General features: G+C 36.3%; 1 long non-coding RNA gene across 2 annotated transcripts in view; it reads left to right on the top strand.

Annotated features, from left to right (window-relative positions):
• The first annotated feature begins 24,190 nt into the window (after nt 1-24,190).
• The window catches only part of LOC138918537 (uncharacterized), a 114,564-nt gene continuing 112,641 nt past the window's right edge, over nt 24,191-26,113 (top strand). For both annotated transcript variants that reach the window (XR_011428011.1, XR_011428010.1), the window contains exon 1: nt 24,191-24,448. This is a non-coding gene — a long non-coding RNA (uncharacterized lncRNA). The remainder of the gene's footprint in view (nt 24,449-26,113) is intronic.

The following is a 26,113-nucleotide window of genomic DNA, read 5'->3' as shown; positions in this document are numbered from 1 at the left end:
TGCTTTTTACCTTCAGTGGCTGTGTGTGGTTCATTGATACACTCCAAAACCTCGTCCATTGTGTGATGTGACAGTCATTGCTAGCTCATTGGCTATTTAAATCATTTGCAGAGGATTGTGCTTTAAATATAGACTTCCTAACATTCCCAAATCATATTCTGGGTTTAATGATTCTATGGAACTCAATGTTCAATTAATTAATTAGTTTCTATGTCATGGATATAAAGTCCTCTCACCACAGTAGGCGTTCATGATATTGTTTTTGCTATGAATGATGAAAATAGGAGAACATGTCAACTCAAGTTAATGTAGCATATACATCTTTTAAAATTCCTTTGTGTGTCTCACCTGGCTCAAGTAACCCTTTTCTCTGTTAAAGGGGCCTACTCTCATCTTTACCTCAAATGTGTTCTTTAATTCTGCTTAAATGAGAATACTTTAAAAAAAAAATCTCTTTTCTCTTCGTTTGATTTTCTTTATCAATTTAAAGTTTTTGAATTTTATTTAAAGGCCTCTCATATTTCTAATTATAAACACATTCTTTCCCTACTTAGATAACGAGTTCTCCAAGGACAGAGACCACTTTTTATTCTAATTTTTTAAGAAATCACTTTATTGAACCCTCATCCACTGCTGGTGGGAATGCAAACTGGTGCAGTCACTCTGGAAAACAGTATGGAGATTTCTCAAAAAACTTAAAAATAGAAATACCGTATGACCCAGCTATCTCACTACTGGGTCTTTATCCAAAGAACTTGAAATCAACAATACAAAGAAACTTATGCACCCCTATGTTCATTGCAGCATTATTCACAATAGCAAAGATGTGGAAGCAACCCAAGTGCCCATCCACTGATGAATGGGTAAAGAAGATGTGGTATATATATACTACTCAGCCATAAAAAAGATGAAATCGTCCCATTCACAATCACATGGATGGCCCTTGAGGGGACTATGTTAAGCGAAATAAGCCAGACAGACAAAGACAAACACTGTATGATTTCACTCATATGTGGAATATAAACAAACTTACTGACAAAGAGAAAAATTAGTGGTTACCGGGGGAAGGGGGAAAGAGGGTGGGCACAAGCGGTTAAGGGGCACACTTATATGGTGTATGACAAATATTAATTTACAACTGAAATTTCACAATGTTAAAAGCTATTATGACCACAGTAAAAAAAATCACTTTATTGAGATAAGTGTGACATACAGAAAGCTGTAGATATTTGATGTATACAACTTGATGAGTTTAGAGATAAGAATACACATGTGAAACCATCATCACAATCAATGCCATAAACCAAATATCCATCACCTCTAGAAGTTTCTTCTTGTCTTCTTTATTTATTTTTGTGATGAAAACACTTAACATAGTATCTACCCTCTAAGGAATGTTTTAAGTGTACAATACAGTATTGTTATCTATAGGCACCATTGTGTACAGTGGATCTCTATGACTTATTCACCTTTCATAACTGAAGCTTGTGCCCTTGGACCAGCACGTCTGCATTCTCTCCCAAGGCCCAAACCCTTGGTAACCACCATTCTACTCTCTGCTTTTATGAGTTTAACTAGTTCATATGCCTCATATAAGTGGGATCATACAGTATTTGTCCTTCTGTATCTGGCTTATTTCACTTAGCATAACATCCTCCAGATTCATCCATGTTGTTGCAAATGACAGGATTTCCTTCTTTCTAAAGGCTGAATAATAATCCATTATATGTAAATAGATTAGTTTCTTTATCCATTCATCTGTTGATGGACACTTACATTGTTTCTATGTCTTGCCTATTGTGAATAATGCTGCAATGAATATGGGGGTGCTCATGATATATATCTTCAAGATCCTGATTTCAATGCCTTTGGATATATGCCCAGATTGGTGAATCATATAATGGTTATATTTTTAATTTTTTGAGGAATGTTCATACTGTTTTCCAGAGCAGCTGGACCAATCTAGCTTTCCACCAACAGTGTATAAGGGTCCCCTTTTCTCCACATCCTCACCAGCATTTATCTTTTGTGTTTTTGATAATAGTCATCCTAACAGGTGACAGGTGAAGTGATATCTCATTCTGGTTTGGATTTGAATTTCCCTGAAGAATAGTAGTGTTGGGCACCTTTTCATGTACCTATTGGTCATTTGTATATTTTCTTTGGAGAAATGCCTATTCAGGCCCTTTGTTTATTTTTTAATCAAGTTATTTCTTTTTTTGCTGTTGAGTTGTAGAAATTCCTTATATATTTTGGAGATTAACCATTTATCAGATACATGGTTTATGGACATTTTCTCCCATTTTGTTTCACTTTGTTGATTGTTTCCTTTGCTGTACAGAAGCTTTGTAGTTTGATGTAGTCCCGTTTGTCTAGTTTTGCTTTTGTTGCTTATGCTTTTCAAGAAATCAATGCCAAGGCCAATGTCAAGATAAGAAAGATTTTTCTCTGTGTTTTATTCTAGTAATTTTACAGTATCAAGTCTTACGTTTAAGTCAATCCATTTGGAATTGGTTTTTGAGTATGGTGTAAGATAAGAGTCACATTTCATTCTTTGCATGTGGATATCCACACACAAAAAACCCCAACAGTATTTATCGAAAAGACTATCCTTTTCCCATTGTGTATTCTTGGCATCCTTGTTGAAAATTAGTTGACCATATATAGAAGGGTTATTTCTGGCTCCATTGGTCTATGTGTCTGTTTTTATACCAGTACCATATCATTTTGATTACTGTAGCTTTGTAATATATTTTGAAATCAGGAAGTGTGATCCCTCCAGCTTTGTTCTTCTTGCTCAAGTTGTTTTGCCTATTCAGGGTCTTTTGTGTTTCCACATGAATTTTAGGGTTGTTTTTTCTATTTCTATAAAACATGCCATTGGGATTTTTATATGGATTGCACTGAATATATAGATTGCTTTGGGTAGTATGGACATTTTAACAATATTAATTCTTCTAATTCATGAGCCTGGGATGTTTTTCCATTTGTTTGTATCTTCTTAAATTTTCTTTCACTTCTTGGTTAAAAGCCAGACAAAGACACCACAAGAAAAGAAAACTATAGGCCAATATCACTGATGAACATAGATGCAAAAATTCTTAACAAAATATTAGCAAACAGAATTCAACAGCACATTAAAAGGATAACATCCCATGACCAAGTGGGATTCATCCCTGGGATACATGGATGGTTCAAGATATAAAAATCAATCAATGTGATACACTACATTAACAGAATGAAGGATAAAAATCACATGATCATCTCAATAGACACAGAAAAAGCATTTGAAAACACTCAACAAATTTTCATGATAAAAATTCTCAAAAATTAGGTATAGGAGGAACCTACCTCAACACAATAGAGGCTGTATACGAAAAGCCCACAGCTAACATCATACACAGTGGTGAAAATTGAAAGCATTCCTCTAAGATCCAGAAAAAGGCAAGAGTGCCCACTCTCACCACTTCTATTTAATGTGGCATTGGAAGTCTTAGCCAGAGCAGTTAGGCAAGGAAAAGCAATACAAGTCATCCAAATGGAAAAAAATAGAGGTAAATTATCTCTCTTTGCAGATGGCATAATCTTATACATAAAAAACCCTAAGGACCATATGAAGAAATTGTTAGAACTAATAAAAGAATTCAGTAAAGTTGCAAGACACAAAATCAACATACAAAAATCAGTTGCATTTCTAAACATTAAAAATGAATTGCCTAAAAAGAAAATAAAGAAAATCCCACTTAACACAACATCAAAAAGAATAAAATACTTAGGAGTAAACTTTTTATATTAGTGTGTATCATCTACAGTCTCACATATGGTAACCACTCAATAAATTCCTGCTGAAGGAATGAATTTTCTTCTTTTCCTTTAAAAAAATAGTTCATGTTGATTTCTTACTCTTTACATAATTTTCTCCTGTTTCTATGTCTTTGTCTTCTTTTAGGGACATATAGTGGGAAAGAGCATTGTAATAGAGTCTAGATAACTGGCTCTGCTTTGAAACATCTCACTTAACTTGAATTTGTGGAGCAGGAAATCTCTTGAAATTCACCAATTACTTCTTCAATCATAACTAAGGTGATCACATGTCCTGGTTTGCAAGGTAGTCCCAGGTTATGTCTTGTCCTCATGTCCCATCAATCAGTACCTCAATTCTCTCTTATCTTAAAGTTCTCTCAGATGTTTTCGCAAAATTTGACACTCTTGTCAAAACTTTCTATTCCCTTGTTTTACTTAATTCTGTTCTCTTCACTCTGGTCTTCTGTTCTCTGTCTGCTCTTTTTTCTGGAGGTTTCTTTTCGCTTCTTTCTGAAGATCCACATTCTATTGACCACCTTTTCTGTTTTGGGCATCTGTTCAAATCTTGCGGCTGCAAACCACTCCCTCTTTCTGAGTGATTTAGAAATGCACAAGTCCATGTGCCAACTCTTCTGAAATCCACTTCTGCCCATTAGGCATCGCCACTGGATAGTCCCTGCCCCATAGAGTGGAACATGTCTGGATATGACATCTATCCTTCCTCTTGAGATTTATCCTGCTGTTGTGTTTTTTATTTTGAATAAAGCCATCAATAGTTCCAGGATCAATAAAAGTTGAAACCTTGAGTGCTCTCTCACAGTATACAATTTGCTACAAGTCCTATAGCTTTTATTTCCACACAGTCTTCTGAATTTGTCCCTTTCACCCTGTCTCTTTTAAGTCTTCATTATCTATCAATTTGATATATTGCAATAGCCTCAAAATTTCTAGTCTTTGTCTTCTCTCTTCTCCCTTTTGTTTGCCAGAAAATATCTTCCTAAGACTTTTGTTGACTTCTTAATTCCTAAAGAATCCTATTTAGCTTCTTAGCTTGTAATTCAAGACCTTGTAAAATAAGTCTCAAAGAATATCTCTTGCTTTCCAGTCCTCCTCTTTACACATTCTCCATTCGCTAGCCCATCTGAACCGCTCTCTCTGTTTCCTGGAACTGCCTCATGTTTCTCTCCTCCATCCTTTTGTCCTTGGCCAGATTGGCATTTCGCTTACTATTACTTGTTGAAATTCTCCTTCTATGTCAAGTTCCAACTCAAATTCAACTTGTTCCACAAAGTAGAAATATTCTTTCCCTCTTCAAGTTCCATTTAGCTATTATCCACGTCTCTTTTACGGTATGTACCTTTTTCTGTCTTGCATTCTAGTTATTTATTTCTCCTTTCAGGATTATAAGGTCTTTGAAGACAAGATCAGAGGCAGAACTTGCAAATGTGTAATCAGCAAACTGCCATAATTTTGAGTGATCAACAAGGTAACAAAACTGATTATAAGGTCTTAGCCCTTTTGAACCTCTATATATGAACTCTATTAAGTCCATTAGTTAGTAAAAGATCTAAGCAATATGAATATTAAGGAAGAAGTGAAAAAGGAAATTACTTTACAAATCTACCTTTTCACAACTAGACTGGATGATATTGAGAATACTACACGTCGCCAAGGCATCCTAGGGATATGCCATTAGGCTCACACATAATGTGTGAGAAACTCTTATCTTCCCATAATTCTCTCATAGCCCAAATATAGGTTACTTTCATTCTTCTCATTTTTATTAGTTTGTTTGGAAGAATAGAGATCAACATGTAAAACATCATCTCCTTTAAAATATGGCAATATAAGATGACTTTGAGTTTGAAAGCAGTCTTCATGTTCTGTTCTCACTAACATGTGACCTTGAATAAGTTAAGTTACTTAATATCAAAGTACCTCAGTTTCCTCGTTTGTCAAATGGGGATAATAATGGTAGTAACCTCATAGGGTTGGTGTGAAGAACATGAGCTACTTCATGTAAAACATGAAAACAGAGATTGTCACATGTAGTGAGTTTAATACTTTTTAACCATTATTATTGTTGTTTTCTCAGGTGACTTTCTCTCTACGAGAGAAAAAGGAAAGATTGGAAACATCACATTTTAGGATTAAGTTTTAAGTTTTGAAATTTAAGTTTTGAAATAAAAAGTTTAGGAGAAAATACTTTAATTTTCACTTTGGAGCTTTAATTTTCTGTAATATATATCCACTCATACATATATGAGAGAAATAAATAATAAATTAAGAAATACAATATGAATGGGATCACATAACTCACAAATTGAACCTTTCATTAGGAAGTTATTAAGAAGGGACAAAATGTCCTTCATTCCAAAATAAAAAGTTAATAATTTGGGAGAGCAACGTTTTAATAATGATAAAATGTGAGTAACAAAACGTATGCCATTCATTCATTCATTCTTTCAAAGACATTTGTTGAGCACTTACTGTGTGTCAGACACTTAGCAAGGGGCCAGGGATAGGGACTAAGAGTAATGCTGGCCCTGGAGCAGCTCTACACTGATGAGAGAAAGAGAGAGAGAAATTAGCCAACAACTGGGGCATGGGGTAGCCCATGATATAGTAGGAATGTATATGAGATGCTGTGAGTGTTGAAGAGGTATTTCTTTAACGTGGGGGAGTGAGAAGAGAGGATGCTAGGGCTGACATGTGAAGAACAAGCAGAAGGGAACCAGGTAAATAAAATGAGGAAGGGCCTTTAAAGATGAAGGAATAGCATGCTCAGCATGAGTTTGCCTACATAGCGAAGTTATTGGGTGTATGGGAGAAAAGGCAGTGAGCAGGACCAAGGAATTTTTTAACTTGAATGAGATCAAGAAGCACAGTGATTAAGTGTACAAATCTGGAATCCAACTGTCCAACTGTGATAAGATCTTATTCTGATTCCTTCCTTTACCAGCTGTGTAAAAACTTGGGTTGGCTGCTGAGCCCAAGACTTAGCTTCTTCATTTGTAAAAGGTACATCATCGTAATAAGTTATCTCATAGGCCTTTTGTGAGAATTGAATGGAACAATCGATGTGGAAAGTGCTTAAGTGCCCGACAAAAAAGAAGTTCTCAATAAATATTAGTTATTATTATTATTATAGCAGATAGATTCGCAGAGCATGAGTAAAAGGTGTGATTCATTCTGCCAGATCTGCGCCAGGAAGTGCTTTATCATAGGAGTTTGCCAAGCAGAGAAAAGGAAGGAGAGGTGGGCCATCAAGTCAGAGAGAACAAAAGACACTACAGCAGTGAGCTGTGAAAAGCTGGGGCGCTCAGGGAAAGACAAGGTGTTTTCTGTAGCGAACACAAAGGGAGGTGTGGTGGGAAATGAGATGGAGAGGTAAGCTGTGGAATGCTTTCAATCAGGTGAATGGCCCTTTGAACTTTAGAAAGATAACCTAGATGACATTTGGGAGGATTGATGTGTAGGGTGGTGGAGGGCAGGAGAAGTCTCCAGGCAGGGAGACCAATTAGGAGGCTATTATAATAGTCTAAGATTGGGACTCATTTTTTTAGACAATGCTTAAACATCTTCTTCTCTGGGAAGCCTCACCTGATTCATGGAAAGCATGATCTCTTCTTTTGTGCCACTGCACAAAAGAACCAACTCCTGTTACTGTACCCAGTCTCTCTGTGTTCAAATAATCTGCCTTTATTTCTGTCTCATCCACAAAAACGTGAGCATCTATCTTATTTATCTTTGTTATCTTGGTTCTTAGAATAGTAGTAGAATTTAGAACAGTATTTAGGAGGCTAAAATCAACGTGTGGACCGATTTGATATGGTGAGGGGATAAGAGGGAGAATTTAAGGATGGCTCTGAGTTATCTGGCTTGTAAGACAAAGTACTGTCAAGATAGCCTAGTCTTCACTGCAGTAACAAATAAATCTGAAATCTTAGTGGCTTAACACAACAAGGCTTATTTCCTTCTCTTGAGAATTCTTAAGAAGGTCAAGAGACTCTCTGGAGCAGCTCCTCTCCACACGGTGACCCAGGGATCTAGGGTTCTTTCATTTTGTGGCTCTGCCATCTCAACTGTGCTTTCTAAAGTCACTGCTGATGAGGAGTGACAGCTTGGAGATCTCACACCATCTTTTATTGCCTTCAAGTGGAAGTAACACATGTCTCTTATATCCCTCATACTCATAATTTTAAAATCCAGTGACACAGCAAGCAGGAGACATATAAAATGTCCTAAAAAAGAAATATATGTAATACATACTGAAAGATTAAAATGAGATTTTTAGAAAATATCACCTGTTTGGAAACAGTTTCTCAAAAAGTTAGATTTGTTTTCAAGTTCTTAGCTTATTCTTTTTCCTTCCTAAATTAGCAACGTTTGATGGTACAAAAATGTCTTTAATAGTGACAAAGCTTGTAATGGCTTTTTTCCCTCCCCTTGGCTTGCTCAGATTTCTATCATGTACCCCAGAAGCTTCTCTCCCATTGGACATATTTCTCAAGGTTTTTTTGAGTGTTAGGCAGGATTTTTGCTTGTTAGCTCTTGGCTTTAGTAGACTAAGTATTTTGAATTTTTATTGTTCATCTCTAGGGTAACAGATAGATAAGTAATATTTACAGATAATATTCAGAAGTCATTTGACAATTTACTAAAATTTATTAATTTAGAACACATGAGAGAAAAGTAAATCTGTCTTAATGAAGTCTTAACACAGAATATTCTAGTTGAAATGCAGTTTTAATATCTTACAGACACAGTATATATAATAAACTAAGCTACAATGGATAACACATAAATCATTGAAGTTAAAGAAAAAATTACCATTTGCAATATGTCTTTAATGCACTATATAGTAATATATCAAAAATATATCTTTCAATAATTTCTGAAGCACACTAAAATTATTGTAAAATTTGTGAGTCTTTGGTTTATAATATGTAGTGGTGAGATGAATAGAGAAAGAAATTATTTGATAATTTTTGCTAAATAAGAATCACCTGTTTCATATTAGAAACATCACAGATTACAAGGGAGTAACATTTTTACTGTATCTGATTATTCTTTCAGTTACATCCAGAATATTAATTATGACTAATTTTGAGAAATCCAATGTCCAGTCCCTTTCATATTAAAATAATTTTGAAATAAGGAAGAGTTTTTATTAAAACAAACAGATGACTCATTAATATCATATATGGCACAAATATTTTATTTCAGACTTTTTGGTATCATTGACGATTCTTAATGTAAGCTAAAGTATGTGGGGAAGTTATTCAGCACCATACTTTTTTCATTCTCTTCTATAAACCCGAGCATTTTTGTAAGTAATTTTCACAGTACAATATCAACAGATCGAAAATGGGTCTTTGATTCTTCTATGAAATTAACCAACAAGAACAATGTCTACGCATACAAAATAGTGTGTAAGCTTTAGGCACTACTCAACATAACTTAAGCTGAGCATATCACTCTGAAGTCTAATCTGAATTACCCAAATTGACTTCTTATATCAATCCGATTCATCACATATTGCTTTATTCTCCTCTTGATACAAACCACCACTGCGGCTTTTGAAACCTATTAATTTTTAGGCAATCTCAGAAAATTAAGATGGACCATAAGAAATTGAAGATTTCAGTGGTTTTAATTTACAAAAATGGCAACTTTACATGGTTGAATCCCAATACTAGAAATTAACAAAAAATAGTGAATTCGTCTCTGGTACTAAATTCAGGTCAGTACCTTGATTCTAAATTCCCAGAAGGTAGGGCCAAAGTAAATTTCTATCCATATGTTAATGGAACAGACAGCAATATTGGGCTCTGTAGTTCACCAAGACAACATTGCAATTATAGCAGTAAATGGTATACGCCATTAAAGAATCGAGGATTAAGGCATAGACATCCTTCACATTTTGTGTTTACTAAGAATAATCTGCGTACCCTCCCCAACAGTAATACTGAATTTAGGTAGGAGGGAATCTGTAACGTAGGCTCACTCCTCTGTTCCTGGAAAGCAAGTGAGCGTTAATCAGTTGTGGGTGGGGTGGGTCCCGGAGCGAACCTCTCATGGCCAGTCAGAACTCATCTAGAAAGGGAGCCCAGGCAGTTCCAGCCTGATTCCTTTTAATGTCACAGTTCATTTGCAGAACCATAACTGGAATCAAGAATTAAAAAGCCTTGTATAAAAGTCAGTAACATTAAACCTTTAAGACTCATGTTTCATGTGTCATAAAAAGTCTATGAAAGGATTTTATATTCTGTACAGTGTTTTAGCACTTTCAATCACTTTTTTTTCAACATAACTTTTGTGAACACTTTTATAGCCTCTAAATGAAAAACTAAACTATGTGTCATTCAAAAAAAATGTTTTATGGATCACAGAATTTAATAAAAGTTCTGCACCATAACAAGCACCTGATAAACCTTTATTAAAATTCATTAAAAATATTGAAAAATATTTTAACAGAAATTAGACCTCACGTTTTGGTAAACACGACAAATCACTCGTCAAGGAGTCTACTTATTTATCACATATGCAGGTTCCTAAGCAGTGAAATAAAGAATTTTAGGAATAAATAACCTGCTAGTCACCATTAGGAAAATATTTCTTTGTATATGGTAGGAATAATCCTCTTAGATTCTTGTTGGCAAAAATTTTCAATAATTATCATATATGTAAGAGTTTAATATATACCAACAAAAATAAAAACAATAGATAATATTTTTGAAAATATGTAATATATAACCTGATGTTTCCTTATATTATAAGCACATCAGAGATGTTGTCCTATGACGGTTCTCAGGGGCAAAAGAGCAGATAAGATGAAGTTTCTCAAATACATTTAGGAATTCACACTCTTAGATTTTCTTTTTATCCTTTTTTGTTTTTATATTAATTTTATAATGACTGCATAATATTCGTACAATTCTAGAGTTGTTGACTCCATTTTCGTCTTGTAAATAATACTGCAATGAAAATATTCATGCTGATGTGTTTTTCTTATATTTTATTTTTGCCTTAGGATATTCCTATGAATAATTTTACTGGATCAAATTGCATGAAATTATTTTTATCTCATAAAATACATTGCTAAGCTACTTTTCAGGAAGGTCGAGCAAATTTAAATTGCCCCCGTCAGTGTATCTGTCACTAGTTTAAAAATATTTTCATCAAGATTAGAGATTTTCATTTAAATATTTGTCAGTCTAGCATGTGAAAAACAATACCTTGTTTCCTCAAAAAATGTTTTTTGACATACAAAAAGCTGTACATATTTAATGTATACACTTGATGAGTTTGGAAACAAGTATATATCCATGAAACCATCATCACGCTCTACGCCATAAACTTACCCATCACCTCCGAAAGTTTCCACCCATCTTCTTATTTATTACTATTATTTTTTGTGACAAAATATACCATTTTATTATTTCTATAAGATCACATGTATGTAAAGGATCAAATACATTGCTGAATCAGTGTGCATAATTTTATTTTACATATATATACCTATTTATACACATAGATACAGATATATAAAATAAGATATTCAAAAATCTAGAAATCATATATATATATATATATGTACATCTATACCTATATCTATATACATATAGGAACGTAGATATAGATACATACACACATAGAGGGAAACATTGAAGTCTTTGTTATTTTGGAGTGTCAAAGTTTTCCGGGTGTGTGTATGTTTCTGTAGATTGGCAAACCTCTGAGCGGTAGGTAATCATAGAGCTCATCTATTCTAGCCCCTCAAAATAATCATGGACTTCCACTGCAACACCCCCGATAGCGTAGCCAAGCATCCTCTACTTGTGTACAGTCCTCTGTGGTGGATCTCTGTTTATGAGGCTACCATTCCACACAAAACATTAAGATTCCCAGGACTAAAGTTGTACCCAAACTTCTCTTCTCTAAGCACAGTGTTGTTGAACAACTTTGTTGAAATTTTGGTCTCTAATTTGAAGTCTTGAAGCGCACTGGTTGTGGGGCACTGGCTTTCTGAACCTCAATATTATGCTAGCTTGAGAGGGCAAGGTGCAAGTGAGAGCAGGGGAGCCCCTCCATCTCAGAATGTTAAAGAATTGACACAGCTGTGATTTTACTTAGCAGATGGTAGTTGAAAAGTCAATTTTTTAAGATGTTGCTGTAGTTTCCTTGGACTTTGCATAAGATTAAAGATTTTTGTTAGCGCATATATTCATAACTTCATTGGTTTTTGATGACAACTACTTTGTACTAATATGTCTTTCAGTGGCTTTTAAAACATTCTTATAACACCTTTTAATATTACTGTGGTAAGTATCAAGAAAAGAAAAGACCAGGAAAAGAGGCAATATAGGTGATTCACCTCGTTTAAAAAAAATGTAATAACTTTTGGGTAGATTATTTGTAGAGAAAACACTCAAGGTTCACAATGATTTCAGGTGGCATAAACCTAACCTATTTCTGCATTATGTTCTAAGTTTCAGTGTTAATGTCTGTTGTCTTGACAGCAGCCATAATTTATGCTTTTAATTATACTTTTTTTCAGCAGTAAACTCATATTATTTCTTTACAGTAATGAAGTCACTATGCGGCAATGTCATTGTCATAAAGTGATGGGACATAATGAGAACATGATTGGAAAAAAATCACGGACAGAGAATGATAGCACATTTAAAGGTGAATGGGAGAAACTCTGCAGGTAAATAAAATCAGTGTAAGAAGATGTGAAGATAAAATGTTTATACAATTAAAATCTTACAAATACAATATGGTGTTTCTGTACACTGTAGTCTGCTTTTTGGTTTTCTGTTGAAATCATAGGATCAAAAGGGTGGGTCAACTTTTGACCAAGCCCAGGCCTTCAGCTGCTAGACACAGATGGCACCATCTCATTTTTACAGACCTCCAGAAAAGGAGATTGTATAATCTTTCTTGGTAAACCACTTCGAAACATATTTGTAAGAAATTCTCTTTTAAGCTTAAAGTACTCATGCTGAATTTTCTTTTACTCAGCTTTTTTTTTTTGTTTTCTTTAATTGCTTAACAATCCTGCCAATTTTACTTCCCAAATACCTTCCCAATCTGCCACCCCTTTCTGTTGTTCTGCCTTTTCAAAATTCCACTCCAATTTGTTCTTCACACTACTACAAGAAAATATAATTCATACCATTTATTCCTTTGCTTAAAATTCTCTGAAGCTTCACCTTGCCTTCAGATAAAATTTAAACATCTCAATATGGCATGGAGGCCCTCCATAATCTGGCCTCTTGATGTCTAGCTACTTAATATTTTATTTTCTGGAAAATTAATTTTAGTTCCATCTATTTTTCCTTTTATAAATAATTACAGCTGACATTTGCTGACCACTAACAATGTGCCAGGTACTCTGCTAAGCAATTTTACGTCTTCCTGGGCTTCCCTATGGTATTTCAAGTTGCTATTGATCTCCAAAATAAAAGGAAACTGAGTTGACTTTTTTTTTTCTCAGCAATGTATCTTGCCTGCCTACTCTCTGTCAAGCATCAGGGATAAAATAGAGAACAACAGAGACAAAATTCCTGCCTTGATGGAGTTTGTGTTCTGCTTTTATTTCCAATCAAATGAATTTGGTAATTATTGGTCTGCAAATGAAATGGAAATTTTCTCTGGGAGGAAGGATGCACAATAAGGAAGACGAATTTGCAGTAAGAGGACAGGGAGAGTAATGGATGGAGAAAGATGGAAGGAAGAATTATTGTGGCTCAATGATTAATCTGAAAAAGACTACATCTGGGCTGGCCTGGTGGCTTAGTGGTTAAGTTCACATGCTCTGCTTCAGTGGCCCGGGGTTTGTGGGTTCATATCCTAGGCCCAGAGCTATACACTGCTTATCAAGCCATGCTGTGGTGGTGTCTCGCGTACAAAATAGAGGAAGATTGGCATAGATGTTAGCTCAGTGACAATCTTCCTCTAGCAAAAAGAGGAAGATTGGCAGCAAATGTTAGCTTAGGGCCAATCTTCCTCCTCAATCAATCAATCAATAAAAAAGACTCAATCTGAAAAGTTCTGTGAACTCAGAGAATCTGTGATTCCTGCTCAATCTTGACCCTCACATGCAGTCCTTGGTCAAGTTGTGCAGAATTACTTGCAGTTGCCCATACTCCAAAGACTTCTCAGGCCTCCATGCTTCTGTGTCACCCTGTGCTTATGTCCATCAAAAAGGCATCACAGAGTAGTGTTGCCAAAGTTTCCTCAGCCTATGTGTACTAACGGAGTAAGAGCAACATTAATCCAACCTTAAATTCTTAGTAACCCACGCACAGGCTCACCAGTGTTCCAAAGATTCTCCAGGTATGTCTGAAATCTGCTTAAGTACAGTAACCTCCCATCTGGTCTCACCCATGTCTGTTGCTCCAACACTTTTGATACTTATTTGGGGCCCTACCACTACCACTTGGAGATGCAGAGTTTGTCCCTGGACCTATCCAAGTTGTAAACCCTGAAGGTCCAAAAGTGGAACAGAGGTCCTCGGAACCCTCATCACATGGAAGCTGAAGTCAGGCTAACCCACTCCATTCTCATCACAGTGCCTCCTGTTCACCACGCAGCATGACTTGTGCTCCTGAGTGCTGCAGAATGCCTTTGAAGACAGTTCTTTCCACTTTTGCCTGCAGCACTGGATCAGGGATAAGATATTAGGCTCCTTGCTGTTCTTTCCAACTCTCTCCCACCCACAGCCCCCCTTGACCTAGCCTCCTCTCCCTTCCAAGCTAAACTTTAAAGCCAGTTTCCCAGGCTGCTTGTTCACTTGTTGACTATGCTCAGATGTGTCCAAATCCCTTTTTGGAGTCAAGGCATGAGCTTGTCTATAGCTGTGACTTTTCTGTTGGCTTGTCCATTTCTTCTACTAGATTGTAAACTCTCTGAGGGAAGAAGAGTATATGCACCTCTCCAGAATCCCACATCCTTCTGTAGCTGTCTCCCTTAGTCCTCCCCTCTTTCTTTTCTTTCTCTTCTTCTAATTCGTTTACTCCAATGCAGTGGCTAATTTCATGGGTCAACTTGGCTAGGCCATGGTACCCAGAAATTTGGTCAAACATTAGTCTAGGTGTCATTTGGAAGGTATTTTTTTTAGATGAGATTAACATTTAAGTTAGTAAAGCAGATTACCCTCCATAATGTGGGTGGGCCTCATCCAATCAGTTGAAGATCTTAAGAGAAAGATAATGAAGTCCTCCAAGAAAGAAGAATACTGCTTCCAGATTGCCTTCAGACTCAAGCTGCAACATCAGCTCTTCCCTGGGTCTCCAGCCTGCTGGTCTGCCCTGTAGAATTCAGACTTGCCAGTCCCCACAATTATGTGAGCCAATTCCTTAGAATAAATCTCTGTGTGTGTGTATATATATATATACATACACACACACACATTCTGTTGATGCTGTTTCTCTGGAGAACCTTGACTAATATACTTTTCCAAGGCTTACATTTTTAATATAGTCTGGGCTATGAAAACTCAACTTCCCACATTTATCTGTTCTTTCCTCTCTTCCACCCACCTCTTTCTCCTTTCAGCCCCAGGAAAAGTTTTTGGACTTTGAGTATTAACTTGAGAAAACTAATTGTTACCCTGGACAACCACATTTTCCTGTAAAAAGGCAGTGCAAGAATTGAAGAGTCACAAGGAGGCAGCATAGTATAGGACTTAGAGTCCAGACTGCACTCAAGACTCCTCGGATTTGAATCCCAGCTCCAATGTACGAACGTGTGACCTGGAGTGAATTATTTAATTCCTTTGCTTTTCAGTCTCCTCATCTGTGATAGGGGATAATACTAATTCCCATCTCATAGAATTATTATGAGGATTGGGAGTTAATATTTGCAAAGCACTTAGAGCAATGCCTGAAACGTAGTAAGTGCAAGCAACAAATATTTGTGACATAAATAATAATTTTATAGCCCCCATTATAAGCTATTTAACTATGGCTGAGGACCAAGCCGGATTTGATAACAATCATTTCTCATTTTATAGTATATTCCAAGAGCAATGGAAAAGAATGAAATCATTTATTTATCTTTTTCTTTCTGACTATAAGAGAAGATAGAAAATATAAGGACATCGGAAGAAATTAAAATATCCGTAACTGAACTTTATAGATCAAGGACAAGCAACTGCTTTCTGCTAAGGGTCAGAAAACCAACATTTTAGGTTTGTAGGCCATATAGTCTCTATTGCAAATACTGAGCTCTGTTGTCGTATTGCAAAAGCAGCTACATGAATACGTATGGCTGTGTTCCGATAAAACTTTACAAAAACAAGCCTTGGGTCAGATTTGGCACCTTGGGCCATAGTTTGCTGACCCCTGCTCTGTAACTATCGCTGACCCATTAGTGAATTTTCTTTCTGTCTTTTCTCTATACACATATATGTCTAAATTATTGTAAATGCAAGTTACAATTTTGCCTTTCACTGAACATTTTTATTATGAATAACTGATATATAACCTTAAATACATATTTGGCTTTGATTTTTGCCTAATTCCCTAGGATAGATGAAGAACACCTATGTGAGTTCTCTCAGAGGACACACAGAGCCAGGACAGGAAGCAGTGAGGCAGATTGAGTGCTTGTGGGGGTGTCATAAGGAGTTGGGCTCCCTGAGCTTACAGGCTTGCAAGGGACTAGCCCTGTCTTGCTGTGCGCTCCAGCGCCAAGGCCCAGCCGCCTGTCAGCACTGAGGACAGCTCCCCAGGGCCCGGGCATCCTGGGCGCAGGGTACCTGCATCACTGGCAGAGATAGGGTTGGGTTCTCTAGCACAGGGATACTCAGCCAACAGGTCTGCCACATGGTCACCCAGCAGAGAGCGTGCTGAAAGGTAGGCTTTCCTCTCCCATCGTAACTGACAGTAAACCAGTCTGATGGCTTGGAGCTTGGTCTGGGTAGGATTCTGAGGCCATGGCTAGGGTTCCTCTCTTTGATAACCCTCACTTCTTTCTGGTCTTTGCTCAAATGCCACCTTCTTAGCGATGCTACCCTTGACCATTCTACTTAAAATAGCCACATACCTCTGCTCCCTTCCCTGCAAATAAAAAGTTTCTCCATTGCTCTTATCAACATCTGACATACTTGCTTTTTAATTATTTGCTTGCTTATTGTCTATCTCCCCCCACCAGAATATCAGCTCTGTGAAAGCAGAGATTTTTGTCTATTTACTCTCAGGCACAAACTAAGCACTCAATAAACATTTGTTGAATGAAAGAATGATTGGGTCATACTGCCAAATTGTATACCAGATTCCTACTTTCTGGAATTATTTTCCAAAAAACTAAAGAAATTTACACTTCTACCAGCAGAGTATGAACATGTTCTTCTTACTACACCTTCATGAGCATTGTGTGTTATGGTCTAAAACATTTTATTTTTGGGCAATTTACTTTAAATTGCTTTCCTTTGATTACTACACACTTTTTTCTTTAAATTGTTTCTACATGTCCATTGCCCGTTTTGAACAAATTAATTTAAACCCTGAAAGGTTCATTTCAGATCTCTTTACTCCCTTCAGTCTGTCTAACGAGCTCTACATCGGATTCATTGGGAGCAAAAACGCAGGTGTTCAGCTGCTGTGGGGGGCGGAGTTCATTCTCCTCAACTTAGAAAGGCCATTTTAGATCTGGCTATAAAGATTACAAATATTTTGGTTAACTTTATGTATATGTATTAAAAAGGGTGGGATTTGGGCAATTTTCCAGAACCTTCAAATATGAAAACTACACTGGCTTCAATTCTTTTTACTCATGGGGTGCCTCCTAATGATCTGGACAAAATTTCCACTTCACTTTGTGCCTATTGACTGATGCCATATGTACGTGCTAACAGAACCATTGTAGACCTTGTTGGAAAACATAAAATTGGTTGTTTAGGTGATCACAGTCTTTCTCTAAGCCTATTCAAATTTAAAAGACAAATACTATTTAAATTGGCAAATCCATTCAATTATTTCTCAAATATTCTCTCAATCCCTTTCTAGAAAGTCATTGCCAAACCAGGAGGTATATATAAAATAACACTTACAATACATATTTTAAAGGAACACCTTCAACAGCATTACAAATAACCTATTAGGGACCTACAATCCACACTAGAAATTCAGAAGGTGAACATTTCTGCTTGTATGTTCATTTCACTGTATCCTGAGTTAACCAATACACTATTGGAGTACAGGGACACGGGGTGGATAGGAAGGAGAGTGGGTATTTAGGTGAGTCTGCATTTTTTCAGCCCCCAAAGTCTGCTTTGTTTGTAGGCAAATCTCTTTTCCTTATTTTGCTAATAGACATGTTCCTACAATAGAGACTTGTAATTGAAGCTTGCAAATAGCATTATAAGAGAAATAAAAAATTTTATTTTAATAGCAACTCAAATTTCTATAACTCAGATAGTATACATTTTTATAATCGCCCTCTCACTCATCCATGCTTGAATTTCCATGCCTGTTGAATTTTTTCTTAAGGGTAATCAAATAAGGCTCTTTGCCTATAAATTATACATTATCCTGTAAGTAATTAAAATGATTTTATCATATAGCCTAGAAGGTTAGTTGTTTCTTTCTCATTCTTTTTACACATCAGGAGATACTTTCACTCAAGCACTAATGTATTTTTCTTTGTTTAACCACAAAATATTCATTTGGAAAGCTATTTCTAACCTGAGCATTACTTTTAAAGCGGCTTGTACACATGCCAGTTTTTCTGCATGTTTTGACAAATGACACATTTCCTTTGGTGCTTCCTTGTGGGTAACAGTGTGTGAGGATGTGGTGTTGGAGAAATTTATTACAGTTATTTTGTAGTTGATATTAAAGAATGTGATGTATTATACCAGGTGTCTGACCTTTAAAGATCTTAGGACCTAATTCATTATAACATAAAATTTACATATTATTCAACTTCGCTGCAGATCTTTTATGAACAAGTCATAGTGTGTGTGTATATCAGAACGGAGAGAAAAAAGTCAAGGCTCATGCAAGGAACTGAGGTCTGAACCTCAAGCTTGGATCTGTTTGTGGTGCTTCTGTGGATTTAAGCGGGAGTGACGTAACCATCTAATGGTCTAAATTAAATCGAGGAGGAAAAGGTACGGAGTAGAAAGTGGAAATTTTGTGAATTAGTGAAGCACATCTTTTTATGGTCCTAGCCTGGTCTGCCCTAATCTGCGGGGCAGTGAAGACAGACTGAGGAAAGACAGCCCCGGAAAAGTATCTTTAAGTAGTTAAGTCTTTGATGCAGCCAACAAAGTAATACTTACACAATGAGTTTTCAGGTCTGATTTAGAAATACAAGATGAGAAGCTAAAAGGAAAAATTATTGTGAAATACCTAACAGAGAAAATAAATGTATTTGAAATAGCATATATCTAATAGCTTTTAAAAGAACAAAAATTCTCTTCACATTGTGGCAATTTAGATCTGAACATGAAAGGATTACGTGTTGCTGCAAATCAGATAATGCTACTTTAATTCTTTTAAATATATTCTATACTTCCTTTTCAATAACTGCTTGAATATCCTTTTTCTCATAAGTTACTTTCATGTTATTTGGGTTTTGGATCAAATAAATATCCTTTAAACCAGAAAGCTCTACTTAAAAAAAATGCTTATATCTACACAATGGCAGTGGGAATACTCATTTGTAAGGTGTTGGTCCACTATGGCTTCATATCGCTCAAGGATCCACAGAGCTCTGATTGATAATAGCATCTCTCCCTGAGGAGACCATGATATCACGGCAGAAAAATAAGTCTCAATCCTTCTCTTTATAGAGACTATAAAATAATTTGAGTTAATGCAGATGGGTTATTAATATAAATATAATCCAAACACTACTTAAACATTCAGTTTGCTATCGAAGATAATGTTTCCTTATTCTGCAGTTTAATTAGCAAGGAGGAAGAATTTTATCTGAAAAACTGATTTTCTAAATTAGTTTGCTGGAAGGTATAGAAACATGCTTGAAGTTTTCTGTTTTTGGATTTTACTAATTTTTAATAAGTGTGTGGAGGCAATTGAGACAGGACAAAATTTAAAAAGCTATAATTATCATAAGGGTGAATTGCTTCTAGCAAGTGTGAACCAATCGCTCAGTCTAATGGCATGTTCAGAGGAAGTGCTGCGTATTTGCAGTAGAGGGCGCTGTCTTCCAGTTCTACCACAAGCTCAAACAGAAGGTCACTCAGTCTATTGATAAATCACACTGCCGTGATTCCTAACTGACAGCTCAAACTAACATCAAGCTGGATGAGGGAGAACAAAAGGCCATCAAGCAGCCATTTTCTTGACACTTTTATTCAATCACCAGCAGATTGCTTACGACAGCAATAGCAGCTGTTTTGTCTTCATCTTTCCACATTTGATAAAAGGTGTCAACTCAAATTTTTGTAAATAATTCACTTACCCCTACTGCACACACCAGCACTGTTCAGCATATGTATTTTGTGTGAGCAGATCACTGAGGCAGGTCAGAGCTCAATGACATCAGCTGAAGGTCATCTGTGATCTAAGAGGAAGCCTCGATAAAGCTACACATTTCCTCAAGGTCAGAGATAAGAACTACGTGTAGATATTTGTGATGGGAACAAAAGGTTAAACAATAGGGAGAAAAAGGTATGAAAATGCTTCCTTTAATATACGAGAGCTTATTCTTTGTTTGAGAAAGCTCATTCGTAGATCCTTGGTCAATTATCAACGTAGGGTGTTTGTAAACCCACCCAAGAGATTAAACACCTAAATTGTTCTTTCAAAAGTTTGAAAAAAAATATTATTTGTAGCATGCTATTCATCATGACTGTACAGCAACCAGAGCTGCAATTCGTTTCCATGTTCTTTTTAAAAGAATCATAAAAAGAGTGTCAAAAATTAATACAGTTAGATAGAATTTCATTTATCTCGTTCATTTAAAATTCTACCCTGAAATGCATTTAGGCTTGAAAGCTGAGAAAAAAAATAGAGAAAGAAGGTGTTTTATATCATAAGAGCTTCATTTGCTTTAAGGGCTTAGAGAAACTAATAGAGAAATCCTTGAATTATTGCAATAAGATACTCTATCTGGTGTTGGCAGTAGCTAAAAGTGCTGAGATTAAAAATGATACATCCTTCAATGCTGGGTTGTTTTTTCAGTTACATTACTCACAAAATAAATCTAAACAACAAATAGTCACTATTTGGTTTATATTTTCTAATAGGCAAAGTCCATGTGCTTTTGAGGTCCTGTCTTAGCTCCAACTGCAGGGGGATTTATGACCTGAAATTGATGTGCCTGGAGATCAAAGAACAGCTTCCTTACATTTTCTCCTATTCTTTCAACTCAGAAATCGGGGGGCAATAACTCTTGCAGTGCCATTGGAATAGGTGTAGAAGACGAAATGGTCCTGGGTAGGTACTGCCTCAGTAATACAGGGCATTCAAAACATTTTTAAAACCCAAACAGGTAGCCTGATTTCTGGTTGAAAGTTAATTCCCACAAGAAGAATTAATATTTCCACAATTTAAACATTAATAAAGTAGGGGACAAACTAAGATTTGGAATAATGTTTTAATCTTCTGAATTTAAAAGCACAATTTACCATCTCACTTTCTCTCTAGGTTATCAGACGTTTGCAGCTTCTGTCACTTAGCACATGTCATTTTATATCTAACTTGTTTTCTTATGTACATTTCTTGTTTTCTCAACTGAATTGTGGGACTGCAAGGGCAGGAACCATCTCTTAATAACGGCATAACATTGATACTTTTATATTTTCATAAAGACTACAGGCACTTGCATATCTTATTTGATCTTCATTATAATCTTGTGAGGTGGTCAGATCAGAGATTATTTTCTCCGTATTGGAGATGAGGAAACTGAGCTCCAGAAACGCACAAGACAACTCTTCACGACTGTTAGCAGAGGCGGTACCTGACTCCAGGTCCCTGGCGTGTAATCCAGTGCTTTTTCACAGAGCCTTAAAATAGGCACAGAACCAAAGAGGCGCCTAGCCAGGGGTCTCAAGAAGGAGCAGGCGCTGGCAGATAGCAGACATTCAATATAGTGTGAAAATAAATAAATGATAAGCATATGTGTTTAGCCCAGAGATATGTACAAGAAACTCAAAAGTGTTTCGCTATTTCTATCGATAACAATGATTTGGGCAGCAGATTGATTCCAGAGTAAATATGTCCTGTGGGCAAGAAAACTAAGAAAAGTGGAACGTCTTTCGTCTGGAGGAGTTTTCTTTCTAGGCAGGGACTGGATGTGTTTTCAGAAGGAAGAGTTAATCCCTTTCACGGTAAAATGGGGATAATAATCACAGCTTTATTATCTCAGATTGCTGTGCGGATCAGAAGAGACACTGCATGTGAAAGTGTTTTGAAAGCTGTGAAGCTGACGTGAATTGCGCCGTTATGATTAAGGCAGTGCACGATGACAGCCAAGGGAGGGCGATATTGAGTTCAGAGGCGAGACAAGGCTCCAATTAGAAGAGCGTGGGAGATTTTGAAACCATGAAAGAAAAATGCATTTCAAGAAGTCAGGAAAATGAAGTCCAAAGCCAGAGGTAGCAAAGAACAAGATGTGTTTAGAGGAGAATAATTAGCCTGATAGGAGTGTTTATAGAAGGAAGCGAATGATTTCTGTTCGGAAAAGTAGGTTATGGTGTATTTGGGGGCATTCGTAGTCCTGGTACCAGGGGAGGGAGTCTGATCTCCAAAAGAAATAGGCGGCTTCTTGTGAAAACGGTGGTTCCGTACTTTCCATTTAGCTGGTTGCATACCAGGAAATCGGAGAAGACTTTAAGGAAGCTCACCAAACTCTTCATGAAAATGGACTCCCATGCACGCAAGAGAAGGTGTAACTGTTGTGAGAGAAAAGCTTTTCCAGATATTGTAAATAACAACAGTAGCTTACCTTATTGGGTACATGCTATATATTTCACATCATTGTAAGTGAATTATTTACAGGTACTTATTTCATCTTCATAACTGGGGAAACTGTTACCATTGAACAGATGAGATAACTGAGACCTAGAAAGGTTAAATAACTTATTCCAGATCCCATCACTAGGAAATTGCAGAGCGGGATTCTGCCTCAGGCAATCTGGCGGCAGAGTCTGGCTCTGGAGCCGGCGTGGTCCTGATGCATTGTTAAATCCAAAAGCACATCAACGAGAAGTGGTATCAGCTGTGTTCACTTTGTGACCATTCATTGATTTACGCACTTTTAAAACGTATCTTACACTTTAATGAGTTAAATTAGTGATATAATTTAAATAAGTAATCATTCTATGTACCTGTAGTAGAAAAGATTGGAAAGAGATATACAAACCATTAACTTGATTGTCTTTATGAGGAATATAAGTAATTCAAATTTTCTTCGTTTTAGTTATCTGTATTGTCTAGATTTTTTTTTCCTCAGATTTTTTTTTTTATTAATGTTATAATAGATTACAACCTTGTGAGATTTCAGTTGTACATTTTTGTTAGTCATGTTGTGGGTACACCACTTCCCCCTCTGTGCCCTCTCCCCACCCCCCCTTTTCCCTGGTAACCACCGATCAGATCTCCTTATCATTATACTAAATTCCACCTATGAGTGGAGTCATATAGAGTTCGTCTTTCTCTGACTGGCTTATTTCGCTTAACATAATACCCTCGAGGTCCATCCACGTTGTTGTGAATGGGCCAATTTTGTCTTTTTTTATGGCTGAGTAGTATTCCATTGTGTATTGTCTAGATTTTTGACAACTATTCTGTAGAAATTTTGTAATAAGAAATATCATTTAAACAAACAAAGAAAATTTCTGGTTAGGAAGAAATGAAACTAACGTTGATTTAACATTACTGTCAGTAGTAGCATATTTATTATTTATCTAATTCTCAAAATTACCACTTGAAGACTTTTTATACTATTTGTTGCCAGTTAAGGCTAAAATGAATTTCAGAGAGGTAAATAACTGGCTCAAGTCACACACAGCACTCAGCACATAATTAAAGGAGACAGGATTTGAATCCAGGACTGATTCTAAAACCCAGAAAAAATAAAGGAGAGAATTCAGGAATGGAGGAAAGAAATTCTAGAAGGTAAGTTCTAATTTGGTGTAGTGAGGCCACTAAGAGTTGGAAGCAATCATTTTGAAAAACTGCTAAATAGAAAGAAAGCAAAAAATAAGATTTTCTATTACATGAAGACCAGTATAGTTTGAAGCTTAATCAGCAACCTGTGAATTCTTTAAATATAGTTTATTTGGAAGAGATTATAGTTCAATCTTTTGACTCATCACCATAAGTCTTCTCCAAGCAGAGCTGAATAAATCATCGGATTCTGTGCATGACCCTGGGAAGTCTGATTCTAAGATATGATTTATTCTGTATAATGTTGTTTTGTTTGTTTTTCCTTTAGTTTTGTTTTGCTTTACCCAGTATTCCCACAATAGTCTCCCTTTTTCCCCTAACAATGATGTCCCATTTCCCAGGACATTTTGCAGTAACTAATTATATTGGACATGAAGCAATTTGTGTAACTGCCAAATTTGGAAGAACTAAAATGACCAAAAGCAGTTGAAGATTTTCTGTGTTTTCTACGGAATTGGAAAGAGAAGTTAAGAAAGAGACCAAGGATTCTGGTGAGTACAGTAAGAAAGGCAAACCATTAAGTTCTCCAGTTTTAAGAGACAAACCCAGAAACTCTTGGTATATGACCTTGGCCAAATTATTTGAACTGGTTCCTGTGTGAACCAAGTGTAAAGTGGCATAAAAAGGTAACTCAGACTCTGGATCTGACTTGGGGTGTTTTGGATAAATAAGTTATGATAAGTTATGACTTTATTAGTTCAGTCTGGGACAAGAAGGTGAATACTGTTCTCTGCAAAAAGATGTTTGAAAGGTTCATCCTGTTTTTTCTCCCACAATTTTTCTCTTCTACCCATGTGGCTATTTCACAGTTTGTTGTTGAGTTCTTAGGAGATTGTGAAGCTGGCTTTAATAATAATGATAATAAACACTGATATTTTTCTTTCAGTAGATAAGGGCACAGAAGGAAAAACATGTTTTCTACACAGTAGCTTCCATGGTACTTCTCTGTGTTTGAAAACAAATAGTTCTGCAGATGTGGCATTGCATTTTCCACCTATTTTTATATATACCAGTATTTGTTGTTTTCTTACTGGTATCTGAAGTTACTGATTCTGGGAAAACACAGGGCAAATTCAGGAAAATACAATTTACGAGATTGATGTTGATTCCTAGAAAATTCCAGAATGTATGGTTAAACAAATGGTTTTTGAGTAATCTAGAAACAAATAGTTTTTGGTAAATCTTAGAAATCAACAGGACTATCTAAGACTTAGTCATGTCAAATAAATGTTTTAGCAAAACATATAAGAGAATCTCCCATGATATTCAGACGTTCCCTTCTTAATGAAACTTCATTGATCACCCTATTTAAAATTGTAACCTTTCTTAACATTTTGTACCCTCTACCCTCGCTTCCTTTTTCTCCTTAGCACTTACTTTCATCAAACACACTATTTTATTACTTATTTTGTGCATTCCTCTAGAATGTAAGCACCATGAGGAAGTCTCCCCTCCTCCCAACCCTATTCTCTCAACTGCTGTGTCCTCAGCACCTAGAATAGTCCATAGTGCATATTAGGTGCTGAAAGAGGAAATATCTTTGTGAAGACGTTGAAATGCAGCCTGAATGATAATACTCTTATTCAGATTGAACCATCAGAACCAGTCTTTTTTTTTAAGATTGGCCCTGAGCTAACATCTCTTGCCTTCCTCTTTCTTTTTTTTCCTCCCCAAAGCCCTGGTACCTAGTTGTGTATCCTGGTTGTGAGTCATTCTAGTTCTTCTATGTGGGGTGCCACCACAGCATGGCTTGATGAGTGGTTTGTAGATCCGTGCCCAGGATCTGAACCAGTGAACCCTGGGCCGCTGAAGCAGAGCACGTAAACTTAGCCACTCAGCCACGGGGCCAGCCCCCAGAACTAATGTCTTGATGGCAACCTCAAGCAAGATCTCAGGTGCACTTTAGAGCTCTGAGTATTCTCAACAAAGGCTGGTTGAAAATATAAAAGCAGGCTTATGAAATTTTTTGATGAACCTAAGCTAGAAAGAATAGCTATATAATAACAAAGCCAACTTTAACTTGATTTTGAGGGGCTAAAATGCTAGACTCAAGCAAGAAAGCTAAAGCATAGCAAAAAATGTAATCTTATTTATTCAATTAGAAGAGTTGCATAGTAGTTAATAATTTATTTAACTTTCTCAGACCTGAGTTTTTT

Source organism: Equus caballus, chromosome 17 (assembly GCF_041296265.1).
Source record: "Equus caballus isolate H_3958 breed thoroughbred chromosome 17, TB-T2T, whole genome shotgun sequence".
NCBI lineage: Eukaryota > Metazoa > Chordata > Mammalia > Perissodactyla > Equidae > Equus > Equus caballus.
This window is presented reverse-complemented; position numbering and strand designations above follow the sequence as displayed.